At 47.9% G+C, this 21,011-nt stretch overlaps 1 protein-coding gene and 1 long non-coding RNA gene across 5 annotated transcripts in view; one reads left to right on the plus strand and one right to left on the minus strand.

The window, feature by feature from the left end:
• Rassf2 (Ras association domain family member 2) overlaps positions 1–14,211 on the minus strand; it is a 37,353-nt gene extending 23,142 nt beyond the window's left edge. The window contains exons 1-2 of one of the 4 annotated variants that reach the window (XM_029474637.1): positions 14,172–14,211; positions 13,775–13,901 (exon numbers count right to left, since the gene is read on the minus strand). The gene's annotated coding sequence lies outside the window, so the exon portion shown is untranslated. The other 3 variants (XM_029474639.1, XM_021154320.2, XM_029474638.1) reach the window with 3 other exon arrangements.
• Positions 5,295–7,990, plus strand: LOC110309256. The gene is made up of 3 exons (XR_002379678.1): positions 5,295–5,550; positions 5,824–6,302; positions 6,883–7,990. It is a non-coding gene; the product is annotated as an uncharacterized LOC110309256 (long non-coding RNA).
• Positions 14,212–21,011: the final 6,800 nt, after the last annotated feature.

A 21,011-nucleotide genomic window follows, 5' to 3' on the forward strand; every position in this document is an offset into this window, starting at 1 on the left:
TCCCACCCATCTCCAATCCATCCATCTCCTGTCTATCCATCCATCCATCCATCTTCCATCCACCCATCCATCCACCCACCCATCCATCCATTTCCCATTCATCCATGCATCCATGCATCTTCCAAGCCTCATATTATTTTCATTCACAATCTCCATCCCCTATTTTCTTCAGAATTATTTAGCTAGTCTCAAATAAACCTAGTGTATTTTTCTCTAAAGCTCCCTTTGTTCACTGCCTCTATCATAGCCTATAATTTAGTAATTTTGTTTTTCATCTGAAAGCAATCTACCCAGCTCTTCAGACAGTTCTCTTTTGATACCACATCCTCTTAAACCTACTGGGAATACCAATTAGAGACCAGGAGCTTTCCATGTAGTTATTAACATCTACTTGATACTAGTGCTTAAATAGGCAGATCAATGAAACAATAGAATCCAGAATTAGACCCAAATATATCCGGAAACACATAATGTGAGCAGCATCACTAAATAGCAGAGAAAAGACATATTAGCCAAAAAAACGTCACTAGAGGGCTGACTGCTTTTGTAAAGGGAAGATGAGGAGATGGGAAACAAATCACCTTTTATGTCATCTATCAAAAGATCATACATGCATTGAATTTAAATATTAAAAAATAAAATTACAAAAGAATTTATGGTGTCTGTGTATGTCTGTGTGTGTGTTAAACCAGATGACAAAACAAAACACAACCACCATCACCACCAAACCCTATTAATGTTTTCAACTTTTGTTTAGAAAAAAAAAATTGTCCATAGAAAGTCAAAAGGCAAATATTTACAACACAATGACAAAGAGCTAATGTCCTTAATATATAAAGAATTTTCTCAACAAGGAAGTTCAAGTCACTAGTAAATCTTTGAAAATGTTTCCACCTTTCTTCCAACCATCTTTACTTGTCAGACTAGAAATCAAGTCATTTGGCAGCTCCAGTTGTAGGGATTCTCCAGGGCCTCACACTCTTTCTAGTTACTGGGCAATCCTACCAAGTGTACAACCAGAAATGGGCTGCTACTCTACGCTCATGAAAGTCTGCCCTGTAGACTATGCTACCCTGTTTTCTCTGACCTGCCTCCTCCTCACCTTTTCTCCTTATTTTTACAGCTCTGGAGAAGAATGTAAGAAGAATATTTCTACCGTGTAAGAAGAATACTCCCACCATGTTGCTGCACTGACAGGCCAGGTTGGTGGTTGTAGGACCTACCCATCCTCTCCTCCCCAGGTTTCCAGGACACCTCTTCACAGACTTTCCAACCATCTCTACAGATCCCTAACTATCCCAACCAGCTAGACAAATGAAGCTCAAATCCATTGCAAGGCAAGCTCAAGAGACATCCTAACAGTGAGATAGAATTTAGAATTAAGTTCCTCACAGAAGGAGGGTCGAAGGAGGATGATTTGTGTCGTTGGAATGTGGTTCAATGGAAGACTTCCTCCAAGGCGACCCACAGCTTCTGCCGCTGCTGGCTGTAACCGTCCTGGCTTCCCTGTTATTAACTAGGATTTGTAGGTTGCTGTTACTCCAAATGCCTTGGGCGGATCATTTACAAGCATCATGTCCCACAATGCCTTGGCCATGTCTTTGTCGAAAAGACAGGAAAAATAAACCAGAGGCCACACCAATGAGCATCTAGGCACAGGACCGCAACTAACTCCCTTTGGTTTATCACACTGACATGAAGGAGAACCTGGTCTCAAGGGGAGGCAATTTGTAGGAGCAGAGCCCGAGTAGAGAGAACAACTCCTGCACCTGCGGGTTCTCCATAATGTCTTCTGGAGAAAAATGTAACAGGCTGGCAGGGGAGGGAGCTAGATAGTGGTGCTGGCTCCTCTGGAGCAGCTGTTGCCCGCTCCCAATCAGCACCATCACTAGCCGAAAGGCCCCGCCCCCTTCCACTGGGAGGAAGAGTGACCTCACAGGCATTCCTTACAAGAGCCATTCTCAGGATAAGGACAGCAGCTAAGATTCATGTGTGGGCAATACTTACAACACGCAAGAGTAAAGTGAGTCTAGGTGTGTACCAGCAATATCCACCACACCCGAACAGGCACCAAGAAACAGCTTGAGACCATTAAGTTACAAAGTACTGTGTAAAAGCTGGCATTTCTGCCTTCTGTGTGTTTAACTTTGAGTCAAATTCACTCTAGACTCTGCACAGACCTGCAGTCGAGGAGTTGGTGGTCTACCTTGCTCACCCTTCTTCAAGGCTGAAGGCACAGGGGTAAGTCTCTGTTCTAAACTTGCAGTCAGTGTGGATTGTAAGAACAGCAAAAGCCTCTCAGAATGGGTTACCCTAGAAGGGTGACAGCCATCAGTGGGAGAAGTATCTTAAAGGAACAGCTCTGATCCCCTCAAGTCATGACCAGAACCGAGACAGTGGTCAGTCCGACAGCAGATTGCTTGATTTTGCAAATATTTGCCACTACTGGTCTCGTGAGGAGGCATAGTGGATAGTGGCTGACTCATCATGGCTGCAGAGTCAGGTCTTTGTCCCAAAACTCTGGTTACAACACCAACTCTGTGCCTGGAATTAAAGACTGCTGGCTTGATCATGGTAAAACAGCTGCCCACCCAAGGCAGGCCTCGTGTTTTGAGCATCTGGGTGAAAGGATGGAGACAGACCTGCCAATGAAGGCATGGTCACTGACTGACTTTCCAAGAAGCCTCCCTCTTCCTTCCCACCAGCCTGGTGCAAGGCGTTCCTGGCCTCTCATACCTGGCACCACAGAATCAGGGGAGGGCTGTTCAAACCTGGCAGGGGCTGCTCTCCTCAGTTTCTCATGAGAACAAAGGCCAGGCCTCGAGAAACTCCTGGAGGGGAGAGAGGCCACAGCTCCCTCCAAACAGCAGAATATCTCTCATCCTAGGCCTTTGCTTCCTTCCAATGCTGGCACCCTTACTTCCTGTGGTGAGGGAACCCAGAAGCTAGTGCTGGGTCTGTCCTAGCCCTGAGACTGTCTTTCCTGTTGCCTACTGGAAAGGCCCAAGGGATAGAAGTAGGTACAGGAGAGAAGGCAGGATCCTGGCTGGACAGCCCACGGGGAGGCAGGTAGAGAGTCCCCTTCAATAGCTGTTGCTGTTTTTCTTTCCTAACCTGTCTTCCTGAGTGTGGTAGGACCTGATCACCCCCACCTCAGCAACCATGAAGGGACAGGGTAGGGTAGCATTCAGCACCCATGGGTCAGTAAATAGGACAGTGAAGGGATCATTTCAAAAACTCTATGATACCCAGGCCACTGTGAAAATCAATGGTTAGCAGCACCCTTGGGAGCCTCTCCCTGTTAGGCCAGTGTAGATCCAGGGCAAGAGCCACTGTAAAACCTGACAAGGATCTGTGTAGACCCAGGACAACACCAAATGTGTTACAAAGCAGGCAGGATTATCTAAAAGAGAACTGAGTTGGTCTTTAGCATCCCTTCCTCTGACTTACGCTTCCAAAGAGGACAGAGACGACAACACATCTCTAGGGATCGTGATGTGCCTGCAGAGAGCTGGTACAAAACCCCTGTTTTGCAAACCAGAAGCAGGAAGTCTGCAAAGGAAATGCTTGCCAGAGGCCCCAGCTTCCCCTTTGGGGCTAGTCTCTATTTCTTCTCTGTACCCCTCATCCCTAGCCCAGAGCACTTGCTTCATATTTTAGAGTGAATGAAAGACTAATTAGTCTGGTCGCCCTAGAGAATAGCCTTTGTGGAGGAGCTGTGATGGAGAGGAGACAGTACCAGGCCATACATATATGTGCTTCAGTCCCCTCAGAATGGCAGGAAGAAGGGCTGATGGCAAGCAGGAAGCACTAGCCCCCATTGCACCACACAAGGAAGGAGATTTGAGCTGTGGGCCTGCCCTGCCGAGATCTACCGATGACAAGAGCCCACACAGCGGCTCACAATGTTGCATGAGTGAATTCGGGTTTTCAATGCTTCGACTTTATCTAAATGCCTTGATCAGTGGAGGGACCACTTCCTGGCCACGCTGTGTCCTTGATGACCTGCTTACTCTCCCTTTCCTCAGATGATCTCCATCCTTTGCACCTGATACCAGAGATCCCGGGCAGCACCCAGGACTACAAGGGAGCCTGGGGCTGAGCATCAATAAAAGTATCCCTCACAAAGCTTTACTCTCTTTATTCTCTAAACATTTTAAAATCTGCTTTATTAGGAGAGAGTGCCTTGAAGCTGGGCAGTGGTGGTGGCTCACACCTTTGATCCCAGCACTTGGGAGGCAGAGGCAGGTGGATCTCTATGAGTTCCAGGTCAGCCTGGTCTACAGAGTGAGTTCCAGGACAGCCAGGGCTACACAGAGAAACCCTAATGAGGAGAGAAAAAGTAAGTAAGTAAGTAAATAAATAAATTTTTAAAAAGGAGAAAGCACTTTTGAGACTTGGGGGATTACTGATCAGACCTTGGGGTGGGAGCATATCAGGAGGTACATCCTAGCCATATGTAAGTTCATACACATCATACCAGCCAAAATCGGGTCTTAAAGAGGTGGGCGTTTGAAGCATTGTGAATGTTAGAAGAGACGGAATAAAAGTAGAAAAGTAGGAAAGTTAGTCACCGAGGACAACACTGGGGTGTGTGGAGGCAGGAGGTAGAGAGAAAGCGTGCAACTCTGACTATGAGGGAAATGCCTTGACCCCACACACCATAGAAGAAGCATCAGAGAAGAAATGAAAGCCACAAGGTCGGGTGACTGCCCCAGGTCCCACACAGAGCCCAGTGTTCCTGGCTGGGATGGGCTCAGCAAATGGATTAGACACCAGTCAACAGAGGCTGGGAGTCTTAGGATATGGGAGCATGGAAGGGAGTGGTCCATCAAACAGGCTATAAAAAAAGGCCGACCCGTAAGAGCCAGGCCCAGGGCAGAGCAGGGAGGGTGCTGTCCAGGCTAAGGCTGGCAGTCACAGCCACCAATCTGCAATCATAGCAACCTGTCAAGAGAATAAACAATTTTCTCCATCACAGGCCTCACCATCAGCCCCTCCCCTTATTCCGACTCTCAGATAAAAGCCTCCATTACTGACAAATGCACAGGCCCTATCCCAGCCACCTCACTCCTATGGGCCACTGGGCAGATGCAGAACTGAGCTACAGCAAAGGGCTGGGCTGGGATTCCCCCAGCAGTTGGGTCTGCAAAGACCAGCTCCTTCCACCCACCTGGGCCTCTGACTCCGGTCCTGCACATTCAGGTCTGAATTCCCCAACACAGCTACAGCAGAAGAACTCAGGAAGCAGCTCTGAGGCAACTGCCCCAAACACCTGCTTCCTGCTCCACACCAGCACCAGCGGGGGTTGGCTAAGTGAGTGGCTGGGGCCAGGCCCGCCCAAGACACCAAAACAGTCAGCCTGACCAGAAGAGCCACTTGTTTATAGAGGGACATCCCTCAGGCATCCCAAAGGCTTCGGGCCTTTTCAATGGATGTTTATAAAAGGAAGCTCAAAGGCCCTTTATCTCTTGTGAGAAAACAACAGCCAGGGTCTGTACTAAAAATGGCACAGAAGGAAGCAAAAAACTCTTTCTGCAAAAGTTACGCGTGAGTGCAGGTATTGGTGTGTATGAGAGGGAGTGTCTAAAGATAGGCATGGCTGTGGGAAAGCGTGTAGAGTGTTTTGAGATGTAGAAGGAGGGTGGGAGGAGCTGTGTATAGCGTGTGTGTGTGTGTGATTGTGTGTGTGTGTATGGCTATATGTATACGGAGGGGGATGGTCAAGGGTAATGTGTGTCAGGAGAACATGCCAATGTTTTTTTTCTTGACATATTACATTCAACACAGAAGCCTTGTAACACTGGAACTTCTGCCCCCTAGTAAGTACCAATCAGTTCTGCAGTGGACATCCAGTGTCCTCTAATCCGGTTAAGTTCTGACACTTGCTCTCTAGAGAAAGCATCAGATTCCATGAATTGGACACTCAAACCCCTAGACCATCCCTCTCTTCATATGCCAGTCACAAGACCCAGCTAGTAACCTGTGCTTCTGATCAACTGGCTAGCTGCCAATCAAGATCCTACAACCTCTCCACCACTTGAGCTTTTTTTGCTAGGCAGCTCAGGGCAGTACTTACACTCTCGGGTTTACTATAAAGCATATCACAGAGGTTCCAGGAGCTGCACAGTGTGAGGTCTAGAAACTTCCATGCCCTCTGTTGGTGCAAGGCCCTGGTGATGCTCTCTAAATCCTATCTTTTTGAGCATGAAGAGCTCCCTACACAGGTATGCTTGAAGCATCAACAGCCGCGTTGAAATGTGATTGAACAAAGAGGGTACCATCCAATGCTTGAGCCATGGGTGAGTAAAGCCATCAAGGCTTCATGTATCTTAGCCTCTCTGCTCAGCAGTCCCCTTCCTAGTACATGGGGCAAGACCAGTCTGGAACAAGGAGAATCACACTGCTCACTATAAGACAAGGTAGATAACAGAATTCAGACTGGCTCAATCAGAGTCTTAGGCTGCTGGCTCTCATCCTCCCGTTATATACAGACCCTGAGAGGAAGACCTCAGTCACAGCTCTGTGAAGCAGCCTCTGTTGCCATGCAAAGGGGCCCCTGTGAACTAAAATCCAACTGTGATAGAAATTTCGCCAGATCGGTTTGTCTCAAAGTGGTGAGGGGGTCCTGGGAGACAGTACAGACCCAGAATGAGTGAAAAAGAGAATACACTCCAAACCTGCATTTCTCAGAAGCAAGGGCGATTTTAATAGGGTAGTATAGAAGTGTTCCCTGGAAAGACAGCTAAACCTCCTTCTGACTCAGTATTTGCTCCTACATATGTTGAGTCCTCCCTGCCTGTCTACAGGCTGGTCTCCCAGCTCAGCAGACTTGCCAACAGCAGGTAAGAAAGGGCTGCCTCTGGTTTCCTCCCATGACAGGTTTCTGTGAGGGCCACGCGTCCTGTTTACAGAATGGTTTCCAAGTCACTGGCCACGCCGAGACTCAGGTCTGACTTCACATCCTCTTCCTGAAGGGAACCCCCACAAGCCTTCCTTTTTTGGTGCTATAAGCTGAGAATCTGAACTTTGTACGCTGGAATCTTGGGGTTTCCTCGACTTCTGAGATCAGGGTTGGAAGTCAAAAGCCAGCATGTCTGACTCCCTTTCTCCCCAGAACCCACAGGGTCTTTGGGCTAGAGGCAAGGGTCTCCAGGCAATCAGCCATACCAGGGTGTCTTTTCCACCTCTCTTGACATAATGCCCAACCATCAAAGGAGGAAAATTCAGTCTCATCCAGTCGGTCTCCCAGCACCAGAAGAGACTGCACATCTGGGGGTTTCCATGGCATTTCAAGGGAAGTTCTCCACAGCATCATAGTCACACCAGCTCAGCTTGCCCTAGCTGACCAGCCCTACAAGGAAAACCAGTGCCATGAAAAACTGAGTCCCTTCAAGGTCCCCCAAGCCTGTTTGTATAGAATCTGCTTCGTGTTTCCTAAGTGCCTGGGATTTGAAGGTCAGCTTCCCACTGGGCAAATGAAAAGGCAGAACCAGGTACAGAGCCACTCAGAGGCTTCCTAGATCTACCTCTGATCAGGGCACTGAACACTCATGGGCCTAGCAGAACTTCTCTCAGCAAGGATCTTAAAGCTTTCATCCTAGAACATGGCACCCTATAAAAGCACCCTGACCTGTTCAGTGACCCTGGAATACCTGAAAAGATCCACAAGACCTGGCTTCCCAGTCCTGAGTCCCAGGACCCCAGCTTCTGATCACCTTCACCTCAGTTTCAATTCAAAGAACACACTTTTTTTTTTTACTGGACCTGCTGGACCTGCTCCACATGCACAGCAGAGTGAGTCTCATCTTGAATGTCCCCATGGTCAAGAAGACCAGACACACAACTTCATAAAGAGGGTACCTATTATCTTCCACTATTATTTAACTTCTCAGAATACCTGAAGCTTCAAGGACCCTACCAACCAAAGCCCCCATTTGCCCCAGGCCATCTTGTGAACAAAGTGTCAACATACATAGCCATGGTCACCATGAGGGGCACTCAGCAAGTCCTGGTCAGCCACAGGGTTCTGGGACACACACACAAAAAATTCTTAAAATAGAAAAGTTGAGAGTCCATATTTAAAGAAGTTAATCTAACAACCCACAACCGAATCTCACTCACCGCAAGAGCGCTACTAACCCACCTTCCCAAACTCAGCACCCACACAGAGTCCTTGGGTGAAATGGTTCAGCAGCAAGGGGCTGAGGCTCAGCAGCCAGACAGAAGCCATCAAACCCAGCTACAATCAGCTCCTAGCCAGCATGGCTGTACATTGCCACCCCAACCATCTATCTCCATCCTGCTATGGAGGTTGAAGCTCTGCACCTGTCCTAGGGCCGGGAGAACGGTCAGGGCCCTGTGGCCTGGCATAAAATAAACCACAAACACCAAATACCACACTTCTCGACCAAGCTTTTCCTTTTTTAATGTACAAATAGCATACACATTTTATGTGTTTGTTTTTTAAAATACAAATAAGCAAAAAGTATAGTCATAGAATGACAAATATAGAATGATCTCACTTATCTAGGGGCTTTCTAGAATAGGCAAATTCATAAAAACAGTATGTAGAACAGCAGTAGCCAAGGGCTGGGGAGAGGAGAGAATAGGAAGGACTGTTAAGGGGTACACAGTATCTGTTCAGAGTGACATATATTCTGGAAATACATAGCGGCAATGGTCCTACAAGATTGCAAGTAAGTTTGCTCACACTGAGCTGTACACTTAAAAATGATCAAAGAAATAGTTTTTATGGTTTTCAACGGGGCATTAAAAATGTAAAGTTATTAAATGTAGAGGAAAAAAAGAGATGAGAATCAAACTCTCCCCAAATTCTGCCACCTAGAGATACAGGCCATCAGCTCTTGGCATCCATCCTTGCAGACACATAGCTAAATGCTTGGCATGGTTCACAGAAGTAGTACCCTGCCTGGTAACTTCCTTCTTACAAGTACACAGTATCCGTCCATGTTTACAGACATGCATCTGTAACCTTTACTTTCGAAGCCAGGTGATATTCTATACCATAATTAACTAACTGGAGAGTGTACGCATCGTAAACAATGACTCAAGGGACATCCCCAAACACCTGCCCAATTATATCCTTAGTGGAGTGCTGAGTCAGGGGCTCCCTCAGGAAGGCTGTCCAGAGAGCAGAGAGAATAAGCTACTCTAAGGGGGCTAAGTTGACTTACCAACACTCTGCTCTCTACACGGATCTTCCTTCGACTCCACTTGGGATCCTAACAAATCACATAGTGCTCAGAAAGTGAAACTGTCTTTCCCACAGAAGCCACCCTAACCTCCATCCCCAGGGCTTCCCTGAGGTCACATCCTCACGGGCCATGAAAATCCGGCCAACTGGGACCTAACAAGGCAGGCAAGGTTATCCTGGTTTAATGGTCACTGAACTTCTTATCCAGCAGGAAACCCTAGCACCACTTTGAGGGTGCCCAGGGATGCAGGCTTTTGAAAGGCTTTTTGTTGTTCAAGATTTCAGTCTTGAGTAGACATTTAAATATTTCCTTAAAATTCCAATAGACCCTTCCTAAAGAAACCGAGGACTAAAGATGAAACCACCAACCCCTTGCCTTTGAAATGGGGAAATAAGGCTCAGAAAGGTTTGGCATAAATGTCTCAATAACCACCCTAGAGCCCCAGGACTGTCTCAAATGGCGAGTCAACCAAGTCAGAGCAAAAATTTGGATACCTAGTGCAATCCTTATCCTCCTTTGCTGGGGCATAAAATTGACATCGAGATCACTGGGGTCATATCCCAGCTCAGCTGTGGCCAGAGGGTTCACACAACTGATGTCCTGCCAACTCAGTGTTCAGTGACACCATCTGATAGCTAGAAAAAAAATCAGCAACAAGAGGAATATTTATACAACAGAAACAGGCGAACACCCCAAGCTAAGGCTTCCCCATTCCACCTTCTGAGAGCCAGCTGTTATGATGCCACAGGATATCCCTGGTCACAACCTAGCTATACACTCCTGAGCTGCTGAGCTCCATTTTCTCACCTAACAGTCTCTGTTTCCAAATCCAGTTCTCCATGTTCCATCAAAATACACACTCTCAGATCTATCACACCCTTCCTCACATTAACCAAAGAACTAGAAAATGTCTTCCTGAACACAGAGACAAGAAGCCAAGTTCAAGTGGAAAGGGAATGGGGATGTAAAACAAGAAGGGGAAAACAGAGTGATGTCTCATCGATTAAGAGCACTGGCTGCTCTGGAGACCAGGTTTGGTTCCTACCACCTACACAAAGGTTCACAACCATCTGTAACTCCAGTTCCAGGGCATCTGATGGCCTTCTCTGAGCTCTGCAGGTACCAAGCACTCACAGATTACACATACCATACATGTAGGCATTTACCTATCTTCATACAATAAATCTTTAAAAGAGGGAGTCATTCCTGTGAGAAGTTGGAAAACTGTCCCAAGAAGGAACTCTAGAGACAGCACAGAACATGTCCCAAAATAATCCCTTCGGAGTGAGGGAACTGGGGTGTATTTATAAAATTTCTTCCATCACTGGCTGGTAGAAGCCTACGATACATAAGGAGGGCATTGACCAGTCTAGTACATGACCTATATCCCACAGAGGAAAAAAAGGGAAAAAAGAAGACAGACTCCAAACCCATTATACCAATAGAAAGGAAGAGTTAACCAAACAAACACAACTGAGTGCCAACCATTGGTAAGACCACATTGTGATGGAATATGTCTACTTTGCCAATCACTTTGGGTTGACATAGCCAAAGAAAGCACAGGGGATCTTTCTGTCAGCTGTTAGAAAGAGTTGGGAATGAGGGGGCACTTGGAAATCATTAGAGTCAGCCAAATGCCCTTCACTCTCTAGTTTAGCCACAGTTGCCTTGAACAGGAGTCTACAGGTGCCCCAAATTATTAGCCAAACAACTGCATCAAGTTGTGGCATCTTCATCCAGGGAGGATCTGCAGTGACCCACTCAATGGAATCTAAGCATGCCCATCTTTACTGTACCCACTGCTCTGTCTACGACCCCACAGCCATATCCTCTGTGGAAACGCAGAAGCAAACTGGCAGGCTTAAGTGGGGAACTTACCCCTCCTCAAGGACTTTAAAAAATTCTTCTAGGAATTAGCCGGGCAATGGTGGCACATGCCTTTAATCCTAGCAGGCAAAGGCAGAAGATCAAGGCTAACCTGACCTACATAGTGAGTTCCAGGACAGCCAAGACTACACAGAGAAACCCTGTCTCAAAAAAAAAAAAAAAAATCCTTTAGGAATCAGAGAGGTGTTTATATGTGGCAATGCGTCACTGGGGTAAATAAATGGATCGCACTGTAAGGGGTCAGGAATAGTGGAGAGCGATATGAAGGACTGTCGCCCTGGCATTATAAGCACAGCTAGGGCAGCTCTCAGCATCTAAGACTTGAGATCAGAGACGGGACATGTTTTTTATTCCAAGCACACAGACTTGAGCAGTTTTTCACTGGAGGAGAGGAAAGGAGGCTTGGGCAGGCCCTGAGGCTGTTCTTAGGGCTCCCCTCCCCCATTCCCTCTCAGCCTTTCCTTAGGACTCTGGCAGCTACACTCCTCACTATCTGCCTCCATCTCCTCCCAAGCTGCGAGGACACTTCCTCTCTAAGAATCCCAAAGAGGACAATCAGCTCAGGCTCTCTTGTGATTGGACAGTAGGTCTCCTTTCTGGCAAGCCCCAGAGTTCAGCCCAAAAGAGAAGCAGAAGTGTCAAAAGTACACCCCTGACCATACCTCTAGCTGGGATCCTTAGCCATCTAAGTGCATCCCTAAGTGGCACGCACACAGGGCCAGACAAGAAGCCTTGCTGCGAGGCACCAGGAAAGAAGTCAAAGGGAAAACAGTCAGCCTCTAAGACCCTAACAAACGGACCCTAACACCTGAGAGAGGAAGTAAACTGAAAACAAGGGATGGCGTTTATTGCCCTCCCCCTAAAAGACCACAAAATAGAGAGAAAGCAGGCACCTCCAAAGACAAGACACAGTGAGCTGGAGAGAAGTATGCTGTGGAAGTCAGAGCCTGGAGACACTGCCCTCGGGGAAGGGATGGGGGGCGGGATGGAAGGTTGCAGAAACCAAGGGTGCAAGAACAGAGCATGCGCTGACCAACATGGCCCTTCCCATGGATGCTGGTGTGGGGATCTTGGATACCCTGGTCTCCTTTTAGCTGGGTTTCTCAAGTCTACCCTCATCATCTGTGCATGTATCCTATGTTTTGTTGTGTTTCTGCAGTACTCTTCTATTTGTTAAAGAAAAATGGGTGTGGCTTCCCATGATCCCCCACCCCCACCCCACCCCGCCCCAAATACTACCAGTCCACACCTCCAAGTGGCCAGGCAGACTATACACAGCCCCCCTTTGGTACTAAGGCAAGAAACATGCTTCTTTGCAAACAAAGGTCATCTCTCACTCCGCCATCATTTGATGGTCCTCTCTACCTTCCTGAATCCCGCTGGACTGCAGCAGGTTCTAGGAATCGGGCTTTAGTCCGGAAGAGGAACAGCCCATACGCAACAGCTCAAATGAGCATCGCTCAGGAAGATAGCACAGTTAGTCCCCTAGGACAGAAAGGGAGAATGAGAACAAGGGGAGGAAGGGGTGGCACTCTTCTCAAATCCAGTATAGCTTAGCCACAGAGGTTTCTTTAACCCCCAGACCACCTGTAGGAAAAGCTTCCACTTAATAAACGTGGATTGAAAGTATGGCAAATCAACCTTAGATTCCTCATTCACGTGTTCTTCAAAAATATCCCCTGGCTGAATCTGCCGGCTGTTTTTGAGAACCGAGACCCTAATTTTTTTCTTCCCACTGTCCCAGGACCATTTACAGAGCCGGCTCTGACAAATTGTCATTTGTCCACCGCTTCCTCTTACAGGAATCCTCCACTTGCTTACCGTAACCCCTGGCCTCTGCTCTCAGGAAGAATCGTTTCTAATGCCCTGGTTTTCCAGACTCTTGGGACTAAAGCGCGCGCAGCATTGAGAAGCCTCGTGCTGAGCTTGCCACTGAAGCACAGTGGCTATCTGTCCAGTGGCTGTTCCAAATCTGTCCCTGCCTCCTCCCAGGGCGCACTCGGAGATAAAGCTGGGTGCAGAGTAAGCGCTCTAATACACGAGTGGCCAGGCCGTCTTTGAAAGCACCTGCCTAGCTGGGTCTCCAGCGACCTCAGGCACAAGCTCCGGAAGGGACAAGAAACCCGGGAGGGGGAAGTGCGCCGAGCACCGCGCGCTCTTAAACTCTGAAACCCAAAGGGAACTGGGTTAGCCGCCGGTTGGCGACGTGGTCCCCGCCCGGGGAGTCAGAGTGAGCACAACAGTCCGACCCTCCCCTAAGCTCTCCAGGCCTGCACCTGCTATCTCGCTTCACCTCTCCAGGGAGTTCGGGGACACCCTGCTCCGGGGAACAGGGCAATTTCCTGCCACTGCACTTAGCGTCGACCTCAGAAAAGATCTTAAGGGGTCAGAGCCGCAGCATGAGCTCCAGGCCACAACTTTCTACCCGAGGAAAAGGAGTGGGCTGGGGCGCCCGCCTGCGCTGCTTCTGGGGCAGCCCGCATAGCTAAGCCCACCTTGTGGCTTGGGTGGCAAAATGGGACAGGGAAGACTCAGGGACCGGACCAGGCTGGCCACGGGCCACTGAGGGAAAACTTTGAGCTGGGTAGAGGGAGACAGGACCACCGGCACCTTGCGCCCGCATCCTGTGCCAGTACCCGGCTCTTCGAGCCCCGCGCCCTGTGTCTTGCCTGTCTCCCGGACCATCTGCATCCGCTCTCGCCGCAGGGGTTGGAAAGTGGGGGCGCCGCTGCGGGGGTGGGGGGTGCTCCAGCGTGCTTGGCCAGTGATCCGCGGGACCCGCTCGCTTGGGCCGGCCTGGGCGGCGACAGTGCGGTTGAGGGCGGGCGCCCCGCCCACCTGGCCCCTCCGCCCCGCCTCCCCAAGCTCTGCCTTTATCTGCCGATCCTTGACCAACCCACCCGCCACCCTGCAGTTCTCTCCCCACCCCTCTTCTCTTGCCTTTCTTTCTCTTCTCCCCCTCCCTCCCCTCTTAGGGGGCGGAGCTTCTCCCCTCCCTTCAAGACAGACAATGCTGTGGCTTCGCGTCGCCTCCTCCCTTCATCTCTACCCCCCCTCCCCGCGTACCCCGACCCTAGCTCGCGCGGGCTGCCAGCGTTTCTTCTCCGCAGGCCAGAGTGCATGAGGAGGAGGAGGCGGAGAGCGCGGGTGGAGGGAATAAGGTGCTGCCTCTCACCCCATCGCGCCTGCCCTCTCCAAGCCACGCCGAGATTTGGCCCAAGCTCTTCAGTTCGCCTGGCACTGTGACAGTCACTCCCAGGGAGCAGTCCGCCTAGAGAATGCAGATTTCCTAGCAGAGGATGTGCAGTTGGTGGAGTTGGGTGGTGGTTCTTTCTAACACCCGGGTTTGTTCCCAAAAGGGTTTGAGTTGCCAAAGGGCTAAGTGGGCCCCTTCGACTTGGCAGGCCGGCAGACGTGACAGCAATGTGAAGGAAGTCAAGTTTCTTTGTCCATCCCTCACCTCCTCCTCCTCTCCATCCTTAGACCTCCGGGAAACTAGTGTATAGGAGGGAGCACCCAGCTACGGATTCTATACCCTCTAACCATAATTCTTCGTCTATATATGCCCGACCTTGCAGTCGGTCCCCAAACCGAAGGGGAAGGGAATCTAACGGTTAAAGAAAGGGCAGCCAAGCCTCCAAAGTGCATCCCATCTGCCTGGAAGCCAGATATTCTCTTCTAAACTCATTGTTTGGATCTTGGAATGTGTCTCCCATAGAAACAATGTTATAAACGGCTATCCGTTCCCAGACCAGCCAGCCTCAAATGTGCGGAGGCCAAAGCGCAGCTGCCGGGTTGTGCTGGAAATGTCCCACAACACTGAACAAGAAGGCTACTGATCGCCTTTTTCTACTGTGAAAGGGGAGGGGGGTGTTAGGGAGATAAATGCATCTAGTTCTTTTCCCTTGAGCTATAAACACAAACCGGGTCCATTAATTTCTCTCACTGGAGTCATTACTGTGTTTCAGGTAAGCTGCTTTCCTTCGCAGCCTTTCTCAAGCTAGAACTGCAGGGTGAGCTGAGGAAATCTCCAGGAAACCTTCTCCAAGGGAATCTTTCTTCTCTTCTAACCTGGCCTTCCGTGACCTCAGAAACAGGACAAAGGGCAGCCATGACTCCTAACAGCAGGGCTTTGGTTTTGCTTTTGAAGAAGTCTGTGAGATGCTGCTAGAATTCTTCAGTTCTACCCCAGCCTCTCAGGAGAGCCGCTCCCTGGCTCCCCTGGCTCCTGTTGAGTCAAATGGTCATCTTATAACCAATCATCTGGCTTCCTGCCAATGAGGGTACACTCCTAATGCCCGAAATACTGGTCCTTGGCCCTGTTAAATCCAAACCGGGCAAGGCCTGATGACGTGCACACATAATTGCTCAGGAGGCTGAGACAAGAAGAGTGTGAATTTGAGACTATTCCTTGCACATAGTGAGACCTTTAAAAAGCACCTCCATGAATACAGTGAGTGGTAATCTGAGTCACTGGAAAACACCGTTCTAATGGTCTGTTTCCTCATATCGAGGCTGTGGGAGAGGAGAGTGGTCCTTCATCCTTTCAGAGAAGACAAAGATGATGCATCTGGGCTGGAGATGCTGTTTCTCAATAGGAAACACACATTGAATTTTCTTTTCTTTTTTTTTTTTTTCTTTCGAATACTGTATAGTCCTAGCTGTCCTAGAACTCACTCTGTAGACCAGGCTGCCCTCGAACTCAGAAATCCGCCTGCCTCTGCCTCTCGAGTGCTGGAATCAAAGGTGTGTGCCACCACTGCCCAGGAGAAACACACTTTGAGTTTTACCTTTCAACACTGCAGACTTTCTCATGCAGACTGCACAGGAAGGTCCACTGTCTTACGAGAGCAGCGAAGGAGCTCCGTCTAAAAGAAACTGCTCAATAAAAAAATGATACCAAATACTGGGGCAGTAACTCAGAAGAAAAGGGTGGGGCCCTGGGTTCCTCACAAAAGCTATGTTATGCATTTAAAATTTCTAGTAGCCACGTTAACAGTAGTTGGAGAAAGCCAGGCATGATAGCACACACCTATAATCCCAGCATTTGGAAGACAGAGGCAAGAGGACTGTGGGTTCAAGGCCAGCCTAGGGTATAGGGAAACTCTTGTCTCAGAGGTGGTGGTGGAGGAGAAAGAGGAAAATAAATCACGTAAAATTAAGTTTTATAATATTTCTGTTTAGCCTGGTGTGATAAAAACAAAATTTTAACGTTATCAATATAAAAGTAGTTTGCTGGGCATGGTGGCACTTGCCTTTAATCCCAGCAGTTGCAAGGCATAAGCAGGATATCTGTGAGTTCCAGGCCATCCAGGGTTACATAGTCAGACCCTATTTTAAAAACACATAAATAAATCTTAAATATATATAAAGAAATTACTCATGAAGTATTTTACATTTGATACTATATATTTAGTATATTTTTGCACAAAGGATGAAATGGGTACATGTTTAAACTTAAGTGCATCATAATTCAGATGTTAAATTTTTATCAAAAATTTCTCAATGTGATTCATGTATTTAGGAATATATGTATGTATATGTATATACATGTAATAGTGATTTATTTTTAAAAGAGGCCATGAGTTTGAAAGAGAGGAAGAAATTATATGGGAGGGTTAACATGGAGGATAGGGAAGGAGGAAATGATATAATTATATAATCTCAAAAGATAAAAGAAGAAAAAAATTCTCAATCTATAGTTACATTTTCAAAAGTTCTAGTTGGACAAGTAGACTCACATACCTAAGTGGATCAAACAGACTTCAGACTTACTTAGTAATTGTATTGGGAAGCAATATCTAATTTTAATTTGAGTTTTGAGTAAATAAACTTAAAATTCTGTTCCTAAAGAGCCCAAGTATGGTATTACCATACCAGCCAGGTATGGTAATGTACTCCTCCAGCATTCAAAAGGCAGAGGCAGGCAGATCTAAGTGTTCAAGGCTAGTCTATTCTACAGAGTGAGTTCCAAGCCAGCCAAGGATGTGTAGTGAGACTCAGTCAAAAGAAAAAAGAAAAGAACGGAAAGGAAGGAAGGAGGAAAGAAAACAACAGCAAAAAGAACTCGAGTTAACCAATTCAGTAACTACACATGACCAACAGCCTCCACAGGAGGATGACCCCGACTAATGGCTTCCAGATTGGGTTGAAGAAGCCCTCTGATTCTCATTAGCAAAACACAGGCAGAAATGTAGAACACCCACAGAAAGTGATTTTCCCACTTCCTTTATCTCTCACTGTTGCATCTGGAGAGGTCTGTGCTGGGAAGTAGAAGGATATGCCCCCCATGATTATACAGAGGGAAGGCCTGTGTTTAGCTTACTAGGGTCACCATATATCCTGGGGTACTACAAGGCATGCAGAAGTTTAAGAAAAGCTAAATTGTGAGGCACAGGCTAGACTTGGATGCAGGCCATCTGCTTAGGACCCAGAAAGCAAGAATGAAGGAAGGAAGGACATTAAGAGTGTAGAGAAGAGAGTTGTCTGGTATGTTAATAGACAAGCTACTGCTATGAGCATCTAGGGCTGTGGTCCTCAGGGTCCCCTCTGAGGAACTACATAAGTGCACCTCAGAGCTGTCTTCTCCAAGGCTGGGGAACTGCACGGCTTATGGAAACCTGACCATTTGAGTATTGCTTCCAGCCTATTGCTCAGCCCTTCTGAAGGGTGTGGCCTTCTCTGGCCTCAGGGAAACATCTGAGAGGAAAAAAAGAGCTGTGGCTGCTGTCCCTGTGACACAGGGACAGAAGAGACAGGGGGAAATTAAGGGGACACAAGAGGGGACGATGCCTCTTCCCATGGAATCTGGGTGTGAGTCAGAAACTCAGCTAGTATATTGCAACTGCCTCTCAAGCCGGCGTTTGACTTCCCAAAGACATTTCAATTGAGGGCATCCCTAAGTCTGAACAACACACCTCACAAGATTGCCAGCAGTTCCTTCAGAGGAGATTCTTGAAGATAAAGAAAATAAGTGGGGGCTGGAGAGATGGCTCAGTGGTTAAGAGAACTGACTGCTTTTCCAAAGATCCTGAGTTCAAATCCCAGCAACCACATGGTGGCTCACAAGCATCCGTAATGAGATCCGATGCCCTTTTCTGGTGCATCTGAAGACAGCTACAGTATACTTACATATAATAATAAATAAATCTTAAAAAAAAAGAAAAGAAATAAACTTTCTCACTTTAAAAAAACTTTTAAGCTTTTCTTCATCTTTAAACTTTATTATAAATCATATTTATTATAACTTGGAGCTATGTAACATAAGTCACAGAAACACGTGTGCCGTCACTGTGGGGCACCTAAGGACACACTGCTCTAAAGGCACACCTGCCTGAATCCCAAGTACACTCTCTCCTGTCTCTTAAAACCTCACTGACTTTGCTTCCTCTGAGTCCTTCTGGAACTCTGTCCCAAAGCATAGGCAGAGATGTCACTTCACCTGAGCAGAGGTCCCAGTGTGGTCATGTTCTCTGCCACACCATTGTGACTGGTGGTCCGAGAAGATGTGACTCAGCACACACAGGTCATCTGCTGTAAGACTTCACCAGAGCTCTAGAGTCTGGTCAGGGCTGCCAGGAAGGCAGATGATCTCTCAGTGATCCAAAGCCAAGGTCAGTGGTGCTGAGTCCTGAAAGGGTGTGGGGCACCCAGACCGTGAGTCCCATAACTACAGACTTAAGCAAGCAAATGTCAACTAGCCCCTCAAGGTTGGGTCTACCGTTCCTTGGCACTCTGCTTTCAAGATATCTGTCAAAGCAGGGCCTCTGGGGGGCTGGTGTGGATAGGGAGAGTCTGGTGCTGTTATCTACCTGCTAACAGGCTTTCATATGCTACCACAAAAGAAAAGACATACTTTCCCCAGGACCCACCTTGAAGACAGCCAGCCGGAAAGGAAAGGAGAACTCTTAAGAGAATTTTAGCCTACAGAGACCAACTGTTTAAATGATTGCACTAAACTGCATTTACCACCTACCCCATTCTATCCTGGACGTAAAATCTACAGGAAGATACCGAGAAATAAGGAAGTCAAAACAAGTTCTACCCTGAGGACCCAACCACATCTGGATGTGCCTGGAACTCTGGCAAGGAAAGCTGGCTGGAAATCTGTTTGAGAGATGAAAAAGGGCCCCTCTGGGAGCTTACTCTCACACTAAGAACAAAACAAGTTGGGCCCAGAAACAAAGCCTTAGTTGACAGGAGTTGAATGGCCCACAGAGCCTCGCTTTGTGGACTTTCCTGCTGAGTAATACTAAAGGGACCACAGGCTGCCATCCGGCTTGGTATTCCCAGGAAAAAGAAGGTGGACTGTGCAGTGGCCACAGCGACTCCCCCCACCCCTAGGCAGCCGTGTTCTGCCCTCTGAAACTGGCTGCAGCACTTCCGGGAGTTGCTCCCCGATGGACTCATGTCTTTCATGGGTGAGCTCTTTTTCTCAGGGGCCCGGATGGAGATTTAGTTTAAAACGCCGCCCACGGGCTTATATTTTGAGCCTTTGGTCTCCAGCTAGGGGTACTATTTTGAGGAAGTTCTAAGGTAGAGGCTCTTTGCAGGAAGTAGGCCAGTGAAGGAGTGCTTTTGAACTTTAGGAGGACCCTGTCTGCTTTTCTGTCTGCTTCCTGTCTTGCAAGAGCTGCAGAATTTCCTCTGCCACTGCCGCCATGTTTTCTTGGTGCAGCTCGCTCCTCCCTTAAGCTTCTAGTATCAGGCATTTGGTCACAGAGATGAGTAACTGATACAGAAGGTGCTTTCAGTTGTTTCTTTTGAATGATCTGCTTATCTTTCTACCTTTGGGGGGGGGGGGGTTAGAGACAGAGTTTCTCTGTGTGGTCCTGGCTGTCCTTGAACTCACTTTGTAGACCAGGCTGGCCTCAAACTCAGAAATCTGCCTGCTTTTGCCTCCCAAGTGCTGGGATTAAAGGCCTGGGCCACCACTGCCTGGCCATCTTTCCACTTTTGATTGACTAGATGTAGCCCCCCAACTTCAAACCATGAGACAAAGAAACCTTTTTTTCTTCACAAATTATCCAGTCTCAGGTACTCTGTTATAGCAAACCGGAACTGGGGTAAGATGCTGACTCAGGGGCTAGAGAGATGGTCCCCCTGTAAAGTGCTGACTGTGGAAAAATGAGGTCCTAAGTTCAGACCGTATGGATTTGTTTAGGAGCTTGTCCAAGGGACCTTTGGGACTCTTCACCCTGCCTTCCTTAGGCACACCCCCACCCCAGAATCCCACCCACACAGCATAGTGGTATTTTCACACGGCTCAAGTCTGAAGGAGCTGGCAGAATTTAGATTCACAGCTGTTAATCTGACCCCATTTGTTCCTCCAAGCTGGAGAGAGGCGGAGAAATCCGAGAAGTGAAGATTTTGTCAGGGAACTCACCCAGTGTGCCTTTCACGAAGAAGGGCTATCTTAACCAGGAGCCCACGTCATCCACAGGTGACAGGTCTGTCGAGTCTGAAATATTTATATGGCTCAGTATCTGGAGTCAGCCTTGACGATAGAAATGCAGAGCAGCTCGGAACTCTTACACAGCCCCATGGAGTGGGCCTATCTTTCCAAGCATCTGGTAAGAATTGAAGAAGAAGGCAAAGGGTCCTGGGTAGATTGTCTGGAATTGTTTATCACACACACACACACACACACACACACACACACACACACACACACATTTGAGGAAAAGCCTCAAGATTAAACTTAGAAGATAGCCTGCTAAATGTATTATATACATAGTACCTGAACTGTTTTCAAGTACAGGAAGTAGGCCATAGAATTTTTCTAGGAATCACTTCTAATTTCCTTGACCCAAGGTTCCATCCCATCGAAGCCTCTCTTCCACTTGGAACAGTGTTCTTTGGTGTGAGTCCTTACAAACAGAATAAGCACTCGCAATTGTTCAAAGT

This window comes from Mus caroli, chromosome 2 (assembly GCF_900094665.2).
Source record: "Mus caroli chromosome 2, CAROLI_EIJ_v1.1, whole genome shotgun sequence".
Lineage (NCBI taxonomy): Eukaryota > Metazoa > Chordata > Mammalia > Rodentia > Muridae > Mus > Mus caroli.